Source organism: Chlorocebus sabaeus, chromosome 9 (genome assembly GCF_047675955.1).
Source record: "Chlorocebus sabaeus isolate Y175 chromosome 9, mChlSab1.0.hap1, whole genome shotgun sequence".
NCBI lineage: Eukaryota > Metazoa > Chordata > Mammalia > Primates > Cercopithecidae > Chlorocebus > Chlorocebus sabaeus.
In genome coordinates this window covers 48,469,798-48,488,563 of record NC_132912.1, presented here as the reverse complement: position 1 = coordinate 48,488,563, position 18,766 = coordinate 48,469,798, and the positions used below count along the sequence as shown (strand labels likewise).

Sequence of the window (18,766 nt, the reverse complement as noted above, 5' to 3'; positions counted from 1 at the left end):
AGAATAAATGAAATGAAATAAAGCAAAAGTCTGAAAACTATGAAGTTTCATGTGTATAGTTTGAGATACTATCACTACATTCATAAGGAAGTTTTTCTTTACAAGGACAGATACTTTGTGATGGTTTGAGTTTTTGTGTAAAACAGTGATTAAATTTCACCATTGGAGAAAAATGACAACTAAGAAATTTTCAAATGTTTCAGGAATATATAAGCTCTCTGACTAAAATTATTAGTCTAAATAGGACAACATACCACATCCTCTCATTTATATATGGAATGTACAAGAATAAACCTCATTGAAACAGGGAATAAAATGGTTACCAGAGGCTGGAGGGAGGGGAATTGTGGAGATGTTAGCCAAAGGAGACGAAATTTTAGTTAGACAGGAGAAATACTTTCAAGAGATGGACTATACGTCATGGTGACTGCAGTCAATAACAATATGTGGCACACTTGAAAATTGCTAAGAGAGTGAATGTTAAGTATTCTCACCATAAAAGCATATGATATGAGGCAAGCATATGATACAAGGCAATGTGTATATTAGTGTGATTAAGCCATTCCACAATGGATTATACATATATCAGAAGTATCATGTTGTACACCATAGGTATGTACAATCTTCATTTGCCAATGTAAATATTAAATAAATGCTTTTTTTAATTAAAAAAAAAAAAAAAAAAAAAACAGGATGGGCATGGTGGCTCATGCCTATACTCCCAGCATTTCTGGGAGGCTGAGGTGGGAGAATGACTCGAGTTCAGGAGTTTGAGACCAGCCTGGGCAACCTGACAAAAATTCATCTCTGCAAAAAATACAAACATCAGTGGGGTGTAATGGTGTACACCTGTGGTTCCAGCTACTTGGGAGGTTGAAATGGAAGGATTGCTTGAACATGTGGAGGTCAAGGGTGCAGTGAGCCGAGATTGTGCCACTGCACTCCAGCCTGGGCAACAGAGCAAGGCCCTAGCTCAAAAAAATAAAAAATAAAAATAAAGTATAAAGTGACTCCAGGATCATGGCACTCTTACACTTTCAGCCTGTGAAACAGAGGTGCCCTTGATAGTCTGTATAAACGTGTCTTTGGTGTCCTGATGTAGATTTTTGTCCCTCTGCAACAGCATGAACAGGCTGAACACTTTGCCACGAGGCTTCAGCTCCCTGCCAGCTCTTGAGGTTCTGGACTTGACTTACAACAACTTGAATGAAAATTCTCTTCCTGGAAACTTCTTCTAACTGAGTTAGAAACTTTCAGTTCTGTAAATCTTCTCAACACTACACTTTGCGTTCTAAGAGTGAAATTTATTTGCCAGGACTTAAACTCCAAGATAAATTATTGAACAGAGATAATTTTTTTCTTTAGAGACTCCTTTTGAGTATTCCTTTGTAGCTCAGCAGTATGTGCATTTGATATATCATTATGTGACACCATTGGGCTGAAGTGGACTTGGTAACGTCATATCAACATTCTAAAAGAGATTATATACCTAAATGAGATCAAGCATCACATTTAACTAAGAGACTTGACTTTCTTTTTAAATAGCATGCCAAAATAAGGTACCCTCCCATGTTGGTATTAATTCTTTGTATGATATATGCCTAGGATGTCCCAATCAATTATTTATAAAAATATTTATTGATAAACCACAAACAGAATTGTTAAATTTTCCAGCCAGGATTCTTATTTTCAGCCTTTTAAAAAGTGCTCTTATTGACCTATTTATCCAGTACACAGGCATTAAGAAATTATTGGCCACAGGTGAATACACTTTATTCTTTTATATGCCAACAAATTTCTTGCTGAAGATGCTTTTGAAAATTAAAAAATGATTTCTTCTGGGAACTCATGCACTATTTCAGACAAGGTTTGCTTCTCTTAAATGAGTGTTCTATTTCTTCAATTAGTAACTTATATAGCATTCAGAAAATCTGAATTTTCTGAGCTGGTCTCTAAAATTTCACTTTTTACCTTATGTACATTATCTCTCTATGACTTTCTCAAGCACATGAAACCAACTGTAAAATATTTTCATGGGCAGTGGAGCACCTGTTTTTATTATGTTATATTAGCATACGGTTCTGGAGTCTGAGCTCCAAAGATCACTCGAGGCTAGGAGTTTAAGACCAGCCTGGCAACACAGAGAGACCCTTCTCTAGAAACAAAAATTTAAAAAATTAACCATATAAATTAAATTAGTAGCACATGCCTGTAAAATTAGCTAATTGGGAGGCCAAGGTAGGAAGATGGCTTGAGGCCAGGAAATTGAGGCTGCAGTGACCCACTGCACTCCAGTCTGGGTGACAGAGCAAGACTCTATCTCTAAAAAATAAATAAATACAGATAAACAAAACATACACCTAATTATACCCAGCTTTTTTGGTTGAGGATAAACAGATGCTTTAGAATCTTAGCCTTCAGTAGTTTGGAATTGTATTATCATTGTGTAATAATTGTGAACAAATTTCTGACTACTGATATTCTGCTTAAGTTAGGATTTACTCTGTCAACTTCATGCCATTATTTTAGCCCCTTTGTCTTCATTTACTTTTGTCCTTAAGGCTGTAGAAACAACCAGTAATAATTAGTCAGATTATGGAACTGATGAGCTATGGTTATAGCCTCCATCACCAGAAAGCCTTTCATTAATTTTTGACACAGTGCTATTTACATAGGAAAAGGTCTATTTTAACATAGTTGTGGTCACTTGAAAGAACCTTTTTGCCCTAGGTATCCATAAAAGTGGCACAGTAGTTTCCTTTGTTTTACTTTGGATGCAAATGGAGAAATAAATTGAATCAAAAGTAATCTATGAGAAAAATAGCAATCTGTTTTCAAAATGTGTTAAAACTCTGTGCCCCAAAATGCTAGTGCCCACATTGTTAATTGCGTCAGTCCTCTTGGATATAGATGTTTTCCTGGACACACCGGATGCACAATAAGTCAGTAAATCTAAGTTTGACCTGCTTGCTATTATTGGGAGCCCTAGGTATGTCAAAGGCTTTTCACCAAGCCAGCGTTATTAATCAAAGCTGACTCCCTCATATTGATCAGACCTCAAATGGTTGGGTTCCATGACAACATGTTTATACATTGCTGTTTAATTTGCAGCCACCCTGTGTGCACTCTATCTAAGTGATAATGATTTTGAAATCCTGCCGCCAGATATCGGGAAGTTCACAAAGTTGCAGACAGTAAGTTATCTAAATTCTAAGAAAATCAAATCACTGCTGCAGTCTTGTAGGGGTAGCATCAAGTCAATTTGAGCAGGAGTAAAGTTTGTTTTGCAGGAATAAACCACTACTCCTGGTAGTGTTTCTTGTTTATCCACCTGCACTTGTAAACAAATGGGAAGGACTGAGCTTTAGTAAGAGAGAGGACATGGAGGAGGATGAGAGTTTCTGTGGAGCACCTTTTAATGTGAAAATGTGTTGACAACTCCTTGTTTTCTTCTATTTAGCTCAACAATAGGGATAACGACCTGATCTCACTGCCTAAGGAAATCGGGGAGCTTACCCAGCTTAAAGAGGTCCACATTCAGGGGAAACGCCTCGCCGCTCTGCCCCCAGAACTAGGTAAGGTTGCTGATGAATGAATTTAGTTCTTAGTTTCATGAATAACAAGGATCCTAATGTAGCAATTCTGAACAACCTCTCTCTTCTTCTTGGCAACTACTCCCCACCTAGACACCCAGTTCTCATCATTTGAGAACCATGTGTCATTGACCAGAGTTCAGCTGTTACAGGTTTGACCTTCCCCAATGCTGCGTTCTGCAGCTGTAGTGTCCTGTGTCTTAGAAACTGCTGATGAAGGATGACCCTGCTCAGCTCCCTGCATGATGCAGTGGAAAAAGCATGGGGTTAGTAGCCTTACTAACTAAGCCTTACTAACTAAGGTAAGTTAACCTTTCTAACTAAGGTGAGGAGCCTTATCCATGGCTCCTCATTGACTAGCCGGGTAAACTTTCTGGGTCTTGGTTGTTATTAACTTTATTTAAGTTTCACTCTTACTTTTTAACCCCTTAATTTTTTATTGACTGGAAAAACTTTTACCAAAGAATTAAAGTAGTTGTTACAGCTACTTGAAAATGTTGATACCTCTGCTGGTCGTGAATTTGCCTCTCTCCTGATCCCATTTCTAGTAGGAATTGTTAAATATGTTCTTGCTGGGAACAGGTCCTACTTCTGGCCACTGAATCCTAATCCTCTGCCAGGTCGTTCCTATTTCCAGAGTGGGTTTATATACCCCGTCAGAAATAACCTCCAAGCCAGTCATTCTGTTACTGCTTCATTCCACTGCAAAAGGTTCATGAGTTCCCATATCTTTTCTCGTACAGACCCTCGATAACCTCTAATTTCTTTAATCCTTTGAACCACATTGTTTTCTCAAACTGCAATTATTTGCTTTTCTGCCCCAAAATACCATCATTTTTAAGAAACACATTGAGGAAGCAGTTCTTTAAACAAGTCTGGCAGTTTCAGGAGGCCATTTTTTAGAAATTAGAATGCAAGCACCAGGAGGGCAGGGGCATTTTCACATTTGTTCCCTGGGGTGCAGTATGTGCTCAGCAAACATTGACTGAATGAACGAAAGAAGCAAGGACCTTGGATGGCAGGAGGTTAGGAAGGTTATGAGCAGACTGGTGTGGCTAATGGTTACACATAGGAAGAGTGAGACACAGAGCACGCCCATCAGCACTGAGAGTTCTGTTGGCAGCCTCATCAGTATAAAGGGAAGGCAGTCACGTGATTTCCTGGAACAGCTGGAAAGTTCCGCCTCCTCTCTTCCCATTTCCCTTAACTCTCTTGTTAGTGTTAAAAGATCAGAGGATTATTTAATGATTTTTAAGGGCTGAGAAGCAACTCAACATTTCTCTTTATTGAGTTGCAAGCAGTCAAGTTTTGTTTAGGGAGCAGGGTTACAGAATCAAGAAATGCTTTTTGCAAACAATTTCAAGGCAAAAAACTTCTTTTCAAAGGAGAGATCTTGGACTGGACACAGTGGCTCACACTTATAATTCCAGCACTTTGGGAGGCCAAAGTGGCTGGATCGCTTGAGCCCAGGAGTTTGAGACCAGCCTGGGCAACGTAGTGAAACCCCGTCTCTACAAAGTACAAAAAAATTAGCTGGGCATTGTGGTGCACGCCTGTAGTCCCAGCTACTCAGGAGGCCTGAGGTGAGAGGATCATCAAAGCCTGGGAGGTCAGAGCCATGATTGTGCCACTGCATTCCAGCGTGGGTGACAGAACAAGACTCTGTTGAAAGGGGGAAAATAAAGAGAGAGATCTTGCACAGTGGTTAATAACCACAGATGTTACTTGCTTCCTCCCCAGCCTACTAAATCAGGATCTCCACGTGTGAGGTGAATTTTTGTATAACTTGGTGTAAAGCTCACTTAATGCCTCTGACATGTGTCCTTGGTTAGCGTGGTTAGTAGAAACAGAAAAATAAATGTATATTTTGGTGTCACTTGATCTTATTTCATTTTTCAAGCAGTGAGGCAACGTAGGATATTAGATTAAACAACTATTTAATCAGATCGTAATTTGCCACAAAAATGTCTAGTTGAACCTACACATGCCTACGTATATATTTTAAAATCTTACTCATTTTGCTTATCTTGTTTAAATACTACATGAGGTCATCTTTGTTCAACATTTCTGTTAAGATTTCCATTAACAAAGCATGTATATTTTTATTCAGGTGTGAAATTGAGGGGGAAGGCTTTAAATGACTTGATTTTTCCCAGCCAAATGTAGAAAAGCTTAATCTTAACATTTGCCTGATAGCAGTTTTTCCCAATTATAGGCAAATACTTAGTTGTAAGTAAATGATAAACCTTTAGAAGTCACTGTCACAAACTAAACTCAAGATGAAGACAAATGTACTATTTATTTTTGAATGGTGATTTTTTTAAAAAGTCAACATTAATATATATAATACTAATACAGTAACAGCTGTTGTAATAATAGGTAGTATGTATGAAGGCCTGGAATTGCAAGGCACTATGATAAGTGTTTTTCCTGCAATATCGCCTACAATTATCATAAGAATTATAAGCAGACTTTTTAGAGGTGAGGACATTGAGGTGTAGAGAGGGTTGGTTGGTGACATGTCTGTTGGGGACACAGCTAGTGAGTCACAGAGGTGAGATTTGAACCTGGCAGTCCCTCCTCTGGGTCCAGCTTCCTGATCACAGTGAGGTCCTCTTTCCCACCCATATGCTGGTAAGAGGATTCCTAGAAATGCAGTTTTCAAGTTTGAACAAAACACAACCCCGGCACACCCTCCTGAAACAGCAGGCGGAGTTGCTGGATGGTGAGTTGGCATCGACTTTGCCAGTGTGTGAGCAAGGCTAGCATAACACTTTGCAAAATGCAGCTGAGATGGCCTCTAGAAGACAAATTGCTGTCCCATTCCAAGTCAGTTGCATTGTCCCCATGTCTCTTTCCCCTCAACAAACATGACCCCCATTGGGAACGTCTTTTGTTTCTTTGTGTCCCCAACACCTGATGTGACCATCCGGGTGCTGCTCTGAGCTGGCTGATGGGCAGTGCCAGGCACTGATGATGAACATGAAGCTTATGCTGCACGTTTGCTTCTGGGGGTGTTTTTAAGCATGGATGATGATCTCTCCCTGTATATTTTTACGTATCTGAATATACAAGATAAATGCTTTTGAGATTTCTGTGAAATTTCCTTTTGTAATGAATCCAGAATTTATTAACTTGTAATTTTTTTGGTACTGGAATTTCAGCCAAGCAAGAGAATCTAGATGAGTTCTGATTTGTCGGGTCTGAGAAATGCAGGAACACGGCAAAATAAAGTTAGGGGCTTGGCTGGAGTTTTAATGTGTGATTGTATTACTTTCCCTTTATTGTACGTCCTTGAGTAAGCTACTTAAACTGTTATGTCTGATTTCTAAGTAGTAAAGCACTTGCTTTCATATTAGTCTATATATCTATCAAAAATGAGATGTAAATTGAGTCTGTCGTGTACTCATTCATTCATTTATTTATTCAGGCTAAGTTCCTACTTTAGGGCAGATCTTTGAGTCCAAGGAACTTGCTCTTCCAGTAAAGTAAGATTCACTCATTCAACAACTGTTTGTTGAGCCCCTGGTATTTGCTAAGGATTATGACAAGAGACAGAACACCCGTTATTGATGATGTTCTAGTGGGAGAGGACAGAAGAAAGAAAGAGAGAGAGAAAGAGAGACTATGAATGACAGACACATGATATTAAGAGCTCTGGGAAAAAATTGAGCATGGAAGGGAGTGTCTGGCTGGGGAAGGGGTAATCAAAGAAACCCTCACTCATAGGGTGGTGCCCTTTATGCAGAGACTTAAAGGAAGGAGAGAGGTCTCCTGATGGAGAGAACAGTAAGTGCAAAGGTCCTGGGTGGGCTTGCGTTGAGGAAGATCAAGGCCAGTGTAGCGGGAACTGAGTGAGTGAAGGGGAGAGAGTTGTAACCAATGAGCTTATACAGGAAGTGGGGTCTGGTTCACATGGGAACTAGTAGGACATTGTCAGAACTCGGACTTTTACTCTGTGAAACGGACACCCCAATAGCTGCTCCCATCCTAATCATCAGAATATGATAATTTATTACCTTATGTAGGGAAACAGACTTTGATTATGGGCATTGGAGTCTTGAGATGGGGAGAGTATCCTGGATTGCCCAGGTGAGCCCAATGTAATCACAAGGGTCCTCATAAGAAGGAGGAAGGAGGGTCAGAGATAGGAGTAGAAGACGTGGTGACAGGAGCAAGAGGCTGGAGTCACTCATGGAAGGGGCCATGACCGAGGCAGGCAGCCTCCAGAAGCTGGAAGGGCATGCAGCTGGATTTCTGCCCCCAACCCTGAAGCCTCCGGAAGGAATGCAGCACTGTTGGCACCTTAATTTTAGTTCCATAAAATCCAATTCTTGGACTTGTGCACTGTAGAACATTAAGAGACTAGATTTCTGTTGTTTTAAGCCACCGCTTGTGGTCATTCGTTAGAGCAGCAAAAGGAAACTGATACAAATGGGAAGACATTGAAGGGTTTTAAGCAAAGGTATAGCATGATCTGACTTTCTTATTTAGACACAGAGTCTTATGTGATCACACAGGCTGGAGTGCAATCATAGCTCACTACAGCTTCCATCTCCCAGGCTCAAGTGATCCTCCTGCCTCAGCCTCCCAAGTAGCTGGGACTATAGGCATCCACCAATGTGCCCCACTGATTTTCTCGTTTTTTGGGTGGAAATGGGGTCTTGCTATGTTACCCAGGCTGGTCTCAAACTCCTGGGCTTGAATGATCCTCCTGCCTTAACCTCCTGAAGCACTGGGATTACAGGCATGAGCCATGGTGTGCAGCCCCTGTTTTTCAGAGTTCTTTGGCTGCTGTGTTGAAAATAGGCTGGAGGGCAACAGGAAAGGGTGGAAGCGGAGAGTCTGAGAGATAGGAGACTATTGTAGTAATCTTGGTGGGAGTAGATGCTGGCTTCATCCAAATGGTAATGGCAGTGATACAAGTAATGGTCGGATACTAGATCTGCTTCAGTGGTAAATCTAACAGGAATTGGTGACAGTTTAGATGAGGAGGGAGAGAGTTAAGGTTAACTGTGGGGTTTTGGTCTAAGCAACTGGAAGGCTAGGAAAGGTTATAGGAAGAGCAGATCAGGAGAGGGATTGAGGAGAGGAGGTCGTCCTGAGCTGGGTTTCAATATCTTAAATTTGAAATGCCTTTGGGGTATCTCATTGAGAAGGCAATGAGGTATAAGAATCTGGAGTCCAGAAGAGACATCTAGGCTGCATATATAATTTGGGGCACTATCAGCGTACATTTAAGGCTACAAATTGGATGAGATTCTATGGTTGTGACTACAGAGAATGAAAGATTGAGCCGTAAAGCACTGTGGTTCCTAAACACTGAAGCCAAAAGGATGGAGGATGTTTATGGGTTGGGCTGACTCCCAGGCAGACATCTGTGGTCAGTCAGTGACTGTGGCCCCCTCAGTTGGCACCACAAATGGCTCCCATTGCTGGGGCTGTGTGGTATGAAGAAAGGAAACTTCATAGGAAAAAGGGGTTCTCTTAGGTGGCAGATGGGGGCTATTCTCTTTTTCCTGACATCTGCAGTTAACTCTGCCAGGGCAGGGCAATGGAATGCACAAAATTGAAATATCCTCTGGAGCCTGCCTGAATGCGGAAGTCTCTTTTTGCCAGTATTTTCAGCCAGCATCCAGTCTCCTAAAAATCAGCCAGCCATGTGACTAACTGAAATTTCACTCTTTTTTTTGTTGTTGTTCCTTTATATATTATTTCCTGGAAGAATTAATTAGTAGAGAGGATAATTGGTAGTAAAGAAAGGAAACTCAATATATGCCTTGACCAATCCTCAGAATAGGTCAACAGCCCCCAGAGAAAAAACAAAAAGGTAATTTGGGAGCTGGCGGCATCACTTGGGGTTTGCGAGCAGTTCTCTGTCCCACTTCTGCATTTTCTCACCTGCGGATGAGACCGCTGTCATGTGAGCCGAATATTTGGATTTTGTGTTTTGCATAATTCTCTTTGCTAAGCATTCCATGGTTTCTGCTGCGTGTTCTGAATTGGAATTGTTTCTGGTTTCTTGGCTTCTAGGCAATGATGGGACCTCTTCTCTTGCATTTGTTACCCAGATAATTTTGCCTTTGGAGACGAGAAGAAAATCACATTGGTCTGCTCGGAATGCAACAAAACAAAGTGTTATTGACATCAAAACCTTATTTGCACCAATCCAAACAGCCTGTGGGATGTATGTCTGCAATGCTGCATACACCTGGGACTAGCCAGCTCAGTGCCTTACAATATGTGCCAATAATCGATAGCATTTTTTACTACAGCAACTATGAAAAGCCTAGTATTTTCTAGCATACTTGTGAAGAGTGAAAACAAATATTAATCCCCTTCAGAGAGTAAAGGATGTTATGAATTGAGAATTTCCTCCCAATTTGATTCTTCAGAATGAACAGAATTAACAGTGAGTGGATGTACAGTCCAAAAATCTCTTCTGTTACATCTCTTAATCTTTTTCCTGTAGACATTGAGAAACTAAAGAAAAAAACTTTCTTTACTGAGGCAGGCAAGAAGGAAATCCAGTATCCTTTGTTTGATCAGTTAAGTACCTGATTATAAGTGTCTCATGTATCTTCCCTTCTGTTATTGTCACTCTGTCAACTGGTTCCCAATTATTTTATCCAGAGGTTTAAAACGTTTTTTAAATGTAAACAGTAGAGAATAGAAGTTAAGTGCTGGACTCTTCATCACTAGGCTTGGGTTCAAACCTCACTTTCCCACTCCTTTGTTCTGTGACCTTCAGATATTGATACGGCTTGAAAGGAAAGGAAAGGAAAAAACAGATCAAAATGTTTTAATAATCATGAATATATATGCATCTTATAATATACCCTTTATTTATGTCCAATGAGATTTAACATGTTCATCTCAGAAAGGGATAGATCAAGCTGCAAAAAGTTTGCATACATAGAAGATCTAAATAGCATGACTTTAAATAAGTTTAAAATATTAGATAAATGTAGAATCATAAAAATATAATTTTTTAAGCATACATATAATATTTGTAAAAATTGACCAGATACAAATCACATAGTAATTCTCAATAAATTTTAGAAAAAGGAATAGCATTGTATAAACTGTGTTTATTTATCACAATGAGGTAGAAGTAGAAATTACTAACAATTATTAACAAAAGTAGAAATTAACAAAAAAGTTTGCTAATAAAAAATTAAAAGTCCGTATGTCTTGAAACAAAAACAAATGCCACTAAATACATCTTATCTGATTAAGAAATTATAATTTTGAAATATTAAAACTGAACATCAATAAAAAGTACTTCATGTCAGAACTTTAGGGTAAATATGGTCAAAGATAATTTATGGTATTTTTTTCTTAACTTCCATAGGTTTTTGGGGAACAGGCAGTGTTTGGCCATATGAATAAGTTCTTTAGTGGTGATTTCTGAGATTTTGGTGCACCCATCACCCAAACGGTATACACCGTACCCAATTTGTAGTCTTTTATCTCACACTCCACACCCTTTCCCTCAAGTCCCCAAAGTTCACTGTATCATTCTTATGCCTTTGCATCCTCATAGCTTAGCTCCCACTTATGAGTGAGAACATACAATGCTTGGTTTTTCATTCCTGAGCTACTTCACTTAGAATAATAGTCCCCAGTTCCATTCAGGTTGCTGTGAATGCCATTATTTCATTCCTTTTCATGGCTGAGTAGTATTCCATGGTGTATATATATACCACAATTTCTTTATCCATTTGTTGACTGATGGGCATTTGGACTGGTTCTGTATTTTTGGAATTGTGAACTGTGCTGCTATAAACATGCATGTGCATTTATCTTTTTCATATTATGACTTCTTTCCCTTTGGGTGGATACCCAGTAGTGGGATTGCTGGATCAAATGGTAGTTCTACTTTTAGTACTTTAAGGAATCCCCACACTGTTTTCCACAGTGGTTGTACTAGCTTATGTTCTCACCAGCAGTGTAATATGGTATATTTTTTCTTTTTTGTTTTCCTTTTTTTTTTTTTTTTTTTTTTGAGACGGAGTTTTGCTCTTGTCACCCAGGCTGGAGTGCAATGGTGCAATCTCGGCTCACTGCAACCTCTGCCTCCGGGGTTCAAGCAATTCTCCTGCCTCAGCCTCCTGAATAGCTGAGATTACAGGCTCCTACCACCTTGCCTGACTAATTTCTGTATTTTTAGTAGTGATGGGGTTTCACCACATTGGCCAGGCTGGTCTCAAACTCCTGACCTCAGGTGATCTGCCTGCCTCAGCCTCCCAAAGAGCTGGGATTACAAGCGTGAGCCACTGTGCCCAGCCAATATGGTATATTTTTAAAAGGCTAGAAGAGAGGAGTTTGGACATTCACAACAAAAAGAAAGAATAAATGTTCGAAGGGATAGATATGCTAATTATCCTGATTTAATCATTACACAATGTATATACATCGAAATATTCTGTATCCCACAAATATGTACAATTATTAGATGACAAATAAAAATAAAGCGGAAAAATACTTCACAATGATATGTATGTGATAAAACAAATGCAGTACTCAGAAGGAAATTTATAATTCCAGATATATTTATCGGAAAACATGTGAGATCAAAAACAAACCACCTAAGCCTATGCCTAAATATAGAGCTTATCTGCACTGAAAGCTTTTCTCTGTAGCTTTAATTCAGTGCAGGAGGATTTGAGGAGGCATGCTGCCTCCTTACTTTCTCGTTATTGAAGTTATCCATTTATATTATTATAGGAACTGGCAGAATCATATTGCTGGGAATATATATTTTCCACCATTCTATCAGGGCTCAGTGATACACTGATTTCACTGGCACCCCACATCCACTCAGCGACATGGCAGCAGCTGCTCATTTCAGTGCCAGCCCACAACTTTCCACTGCTGACTCCGCAGGGTCCTTGACCCCAGGCATCTGTGTCAGACGCTGAGTGCAATCACCTGGCTCCCTTCTTCCCAGGCAGCCCCAGACAAGCAAGACCTGCAGAGACTCCTCAGGATTTTCCATTCTCCTGGTCCTAAATCTTTTCATTTCCCTTCACTTACTCCAAATGTTGATTTGGAAATACAGATGCTCCTTGGCTTACAATGGGGTAACACCCCGCCCCAGTAAACTCATTTTAAGTTGAAAATATAGTAAGTCAGAATGCATTTAATACATCTAAGCTACCGAACAGCAGGGCTTAGCCTCGCTAGCCTACCTTAAATGTGCTCATAAAACTTACAGTAGCCTGCAGCTGGGCAAAATCATCTCACACAGAGCCTATTTTATACTGACGTGTTGAATATCTCATGTAATTTATTGAATATTGTATTGAAAGTAAAAAACAAAGTGGTATTGTGGGTACTTGAAGTTTCTGCTATATTGACAATTAGCAGAATAAATTAGTTACCATTTATGTGAAATTTCCTTATTTAATGATTAAAAAGGCCGGGTATGATGGCTCATGCCTATAATCCCAGTACTTTGGGAGGCCAAGGTGGGCAGATCACTGGAAGTCAGGAGTTTGAGACCAGCCTGGTTAACATGGCGAAACCCTGTCTCTACTAAAAATACAAAAAGTAGCCAGGTGTGGTGGTGGGTGCATGTAATCTCAGCTACTCAGAAGGCTGAGGCTCGAGAATCGCTTGAACCTGGGAGGTAGAGATTACAGCGAGCTGACACTGCACTCCAGCCTGGGTGACAACAGCGAAACTTTGCCTCAAAAAAAGAAAAAAAAATTAAAAGGTATATGAAATATAAAACAGGACTAACTGCTCTGTCTACATATACACACATACATATGGTATATACATATATATGCTATACATATATATGCATACACAGAGAACACTTAGTCCTATTTTGCTCCAGTTTCTGAGGATACAGCAATGAACCAAAATGACAAATAGCCCTGCCCTGGGACCTTACAGTCTAGTTGAGGTAAAGGCAATAAAACAAATAAATATATTGCATGATGATGCTGAGGAGAAAAGTAAAGCAAGTAATGGACAAAAGGAGAGTGGGAGGTGGGTGTTAATGATTAAAGGATGGATTTAGAGCCTACATCCAACTCCAGTCAGGAAAAGGAAATGGTATGACCATTTCCTAGTGTACAATTACCAGAACGTTTTTCACTTCCGTTTCTTCATCCCTGATCCTATCAAAGTAGCCACCAATTTCTTTAGTGTCTTCATTCCTAAAGTCTCTGTCATCCACGGCTCCTCCCCATTCCTGTATGCAGACGTCCTCATCCTGCCTCCTCCTGCCAAGTCTTGCTCACACCTTTCCCCTTCCAGGAAGCCTCCCAAGCTCCTTGGACTGAACTGCGTTCTGTGTTATTTAATTCTCAGCAATTCTCTGTGGGCCACTTAGCAGTGGCTGCCATAGCTGTGTGAGTTCAAATGAAAATCCCAATTATAATGCTTGTGGGATGAAACTTTCTCTGTATCAAAGCACATGAATGATTAGAAAAAAACTGTAGAAACTGTTGAAGCTGTGCTGCAAAGGCCTGCAGCTGGTGTGACAAAATGCTGCAAGGTGCTTCCTGGGGATTGGAGGAATTTCACTGTGTAGCCTCCTGAAGGCTCAGCTTCCTTGTCAATAAAATGGGAGTGAATAAATAACTTCATAGCATTGTTGAAAGGACTAAGTGGAATTAAGTAGTCAGCCTGTGCCTGGAACATAGTAAACTAATAAGCCTTCATAGGGCTGTTGCAGAAAACTGAGGACTGGAGAGACCAATATGGAGAATAGGAGGATTGTTTATTTTAGGTATGCAGCAGCTCAGTGGATTCACATCCAAAAGGCTGAGCCTTGAACAAAGACAGAGCGGGGTTTTTATAAGCGGACTTACAGGAGCAAAACAAAAGCAGTTAATCACAGTGATAGGTCACATAATCTATAGCATAACGTAACTTGTGACCTTGCATAGCTGGTGGCCTTGTAGCTGCATCGAAAGAAAAATAAGAACTGGCTAAATACAGACATTTGTAAAACATAATCATGCCTAAGGAGCCAGGGAAAGGAGTAACAGTAAACTAATTTGTCTTTCTCTTCTTTTTCCTTCAACCTTGCTCTGGAAGGGGGGTGGGAGTGTCTGGAGCCCATTCCTTTGGCCTTGGCTTCTCTAACAGTGTTATAACTGTCCTTCAAGTGAGCTTGCTAGGCAGAGGAAAACTTGTTCTTTTCTTTTTAAGCCTTGTCTTGCCTGTTACTTTCTTGGAGTGAATGAACACATATTTATTTTTAAATTTCTGCCTCAGGGCCATCATCACAGCAAATGTGAGGTTTCTCTTCGGCTTCTCCTCTTGGTGTTCCCTCTCCCTGAGTTCTGACTCCCAGAGCTACCCCAAGCTCCCTCCCTCCACTCTTTCCTATCTGAAAGTTTACAGAGTAAGTCTGCTATTTGTCATTTATACTTGACCAGCAGTGTGATTTTATTTAGTGGGCATAAATTTCATTGTGTCACCTCAACCAGGATTTGCATTTTAAAACTTCAGTCTGATTTGGGGAAAGCTCCCAACCTCACCCAGTAGGCTGGGAGAAGTGTGGGCGGTTAGGGGGTTTTGGAGTCTGCCTCCAGAATGTCTCTTTCCGGCTTTCCTGAGATGAAGTAACAGCTTGCTCAATTGCATCTGTGGAAAACTGCCTTCATGGTCAAGGATATTTTCCAGAATTTAACATTTGCCCTCCCCCACTTCAAACTCCCCTCACTTCTCCCTTCCCATCATGATGCAACTGAATGCTAGTTTCAGCTCACAGCCTCCCAGGAGAAGCCTCAGCACCCTGAAGAGAGGTGCTCCCTTTTGAGAAGTGCCACACAGAGATGCACATTCTTTCCCCAGAAAGGACCACCTACAAGGCGAGTGTCTCTATATAGTGCTATTATAAATAGAATCCCAATCTTCACAGTTAAGTTTCTCAGCATAAATGTTCAGCATCAAGTTCATCAATCCCCCTTTTGTTGTAAATTTGGGTCGCTTGAACCCAAGACCCAGAAGCCAACAACTCCCACTGGAGCAAATACCAAGGGAGGCCCTTAACCTGCTCATGGTCACAGTCAGCCCCTAGATGGGCCTTCAGGGATGCCAGCAATGAGCACTGAATCTCACCAGGGCCCCCTATCCTTACTATGACAGTAAGATGATGAAATCCATTTTGGATCCATTACCTGACAGAGTCTTATCTCCCCACTCTGAATACAAGCTCCTTCTAGGAAAAACGAATTCTCTATAAAAAGGTTCAATCTGTCAGTTCTAGCACTTTCTACATGACATGGATTTCTTTCTCACATTAATTAATCAAACATACCAAGTACAAAAGCAAACTCTCCCCACGCTCCACATTTCATCATTGTTGTCTGTGGATGGACCCCTGGTGGGAGGGTGGCAATCTCATGGCATCTTCAACCCTGTAGCTTTAGAGTCCTGCATGTAATTGAAATCAGACATCACCCCATGGCTGACTGGGGGGGATTTGAATATCAACAACACCAAAAACAAACAAACAAACAAACAAACAAACAAACAAAAAACGCACAATAAAGTTCTGAGATTCTCATGTCTAGTGTGTTTTGTAAAAAGGGACAAGACTTTCCTGAAAAGTGTCCACCACTCCTGCAAGCTTTTCCTTATACATGACTGATTGGAAAAATTACTTCAAGCTGGTGGGGCCTGTTCTCAGGGATGCCAATTCGCATGGACTCTGGATTGACAAGGATGAGGCCTTGTGTGAGCTCTCTGTGAAGCTACCAGTGATGAAACTGATCCTCTGAGGCAAAGTCCTTCATCAACGGGATTAGTAGCTACAAGGGCAAGAAAATGAGAATGCTTAGTGAAAAAGAAGAAAAAAAAATGTTTTTTAAGAAAAATCACCTGAGCAAGAGTTTGTTGTTTTGGCAGCTTTAACGATGACGGTTAACAAGCAGCCAGCCACCATGCTGTATTCTTTTCAGCTGCATCTAATCTCACACCTGCATCTAATACTCATTAATCCTTAACATCTGGTAGCATTTCCACAATTTCCATGGAAGGGGGCATTTTCTCCTCATCTCAGTAATTAACTGTGTGGTGCATGCAACTGAAGAGAAAACCTAGCAAGTGCTCAGGATTGACAAGCAGGGTCCTGAGTTACAGGGTCCAAGCTGGGCATGGGGTGGGTGCTGTGGTCTGTAGGACACCCAGAGGCAGAAAGGCCTGTTCTCTCCCTGGGCCTCCCAAGGCTGCAGGTCAGCAGCACTGCTCACTGAGCCAACACCAGGAGCTCTCTCTTCATCTAATCAAATGCATTCTTATCACAGGTTTGATATTATTTACAGATACACAATGTATTAGTCTGTTCTCACGCTGCTAATAAAAACATACTCGAGACTGGGTAATTTATAAAGGAAAGAGATTTAATAGACTCACAGCTCCACTGTGAGGCTGGGCAGGCCTCACAATCATGGCGGAAGGCAAAGGGGGACCAAAGTCATGTTTTACATGGTGGGAGGCAAGAGGCTTGTGCAGGGGAACTCCCATTTATAAAACCATCAGATCTCACGAGATTTATTTATTATCACAAGAACAGCATGAGAAAGACCCACCCCCATGATTCAATTACCTCCCACCAAGTCCTCCCATGACACGTGGGAATTATAGGAGCTACAATTCAAGATGAGATGTGGGTGGGGACACAGCCAAACTATATCAAATGACATTCCTGCTATTTAATTTTCTCCCTGGAAGCCTAAACCACACAGGCAGTAATCATGTTTAGTGGAGTATCCAAATTAACTGGGATTTGAAGGTTTCCAATGACCTGTGCAGTCTATTAAATACTTATATTAGAATAACTAGAATTATACAGGAAGTTGCAAAAACATTCACAGTCATGTAGGGTGATCTTGGGAGGGAGCAGTACAGAGGCAATAAAAGTTATTCCTACAATGGCCTTCTTGCAATTACTCTGCCTCAGTCATAGCATGTATTTTTAAGAATCCATTTTGCTAGAATGGTACTGATATATTTCTTTGTCAGTGATTTTGTAGCCCCTGTTGGTGCTTACTTCTGGGGAAGGCCTATGGTCTATGTGAACATCGGAAACCTTCTGGGCATGGGCTGTGGCTCAGTGAATGTCATCAGTGCCTGATGCTGGAGACCAGCCTCTACTGAGGCTGTGTGTCATGACTGGCTCTGCCTTCTCTCCCTTTTCTGACCCTTTCTCACCTGAAACAGAGAAAAGCAGAAAAGACACGCCTCCAGGGAAGCAATTTTGGTCACCACTGGGGAAGTTTTGCCAGACTGATGCCTGATTCTGAGAAAGCGGGCACTCCATTTTTGGCTCAGAGCCACAACTGGCCTCCTTCCCTGAATCCCCTGATGAGGGAGACAACTGGGGAGAGATCCGCCTTCCCAGCCAACTGGTCCTGGAAACTGTGCCCTGAACCAGCCCACAAAGCTCCTCACCATCCGAGGGAAATGTTACTCATAATTTTCCACCTTAGGTATGTCTACCTGCTTGTCTGTCTGTGAGACTTAAGACTGTCCTGGGGAGCAGAGGGCTTTGTCATGGCTCACACTGCATCCTGGGATCATGCACAAGGCCTGGCATGTCAGAGGAATGTCGTGGATGTCTTTTTTTTTTTTTTTTTTTTTTTTAAGATGGAGTCTCACTCTGTCTCCCAGGCTGGAGTGCAGTGGCACGATCTCAGCTCACTGCAATCTCCACCTCCTCGGTTCTCCTGCCTCAGCCTCCCCAGTAGGACTAATTAGCCTTAAAATTAGCCACCACGCCTGGCTAATTTTTTGTATTCTTAGTAGAGTTGGGGTTTCACTGTGTTAGCCAGGATGGTCTCTATCTCCTGAACTCGTGATCTGCCTGCCTCGGCCTCCCAAAATGCTGGGATTACAGGTGTTGGCCACCGTGCCTGGCCCAGATGTCTTTATAATAAATGAGCAGATGTGTGGGTCTGTAGACTCCCTTACCCTGCATCTTCTGGCCCTCACTTGGGCCTTTTATGATTCTCCTTCCCCTGCATTCCCCATGTGCCATCTGATTTTACCTGGATGAAAACGGTGGGGAAAAAGCAGAAAGCACCATGGGATCTTCTCATGAACTTCTTTGTGCTGGCTCCAACAAACACAAATAGTTCAGAGAGCAGTCCTCACTCCCAGATCTGTGATCACCCACAGGGCACAGGTCTCCCGACCTGCTAAGG

The 18,766-nt window shown here is 41.2% G+C and overlaps 1 pseudogene; it reads left to right on the top strand.

Annotated features, from left to right (window-relative positions):
- Window positions 1-2,931: 2,931 nt before the first annotated feature.
- Window positions 2,932-18,766, top strand: part of LOC119619991 (small ribosomal subunit protein eS19-like) — a 36,464-nt pseudogene continuing 20,629 nt past the window's right edge.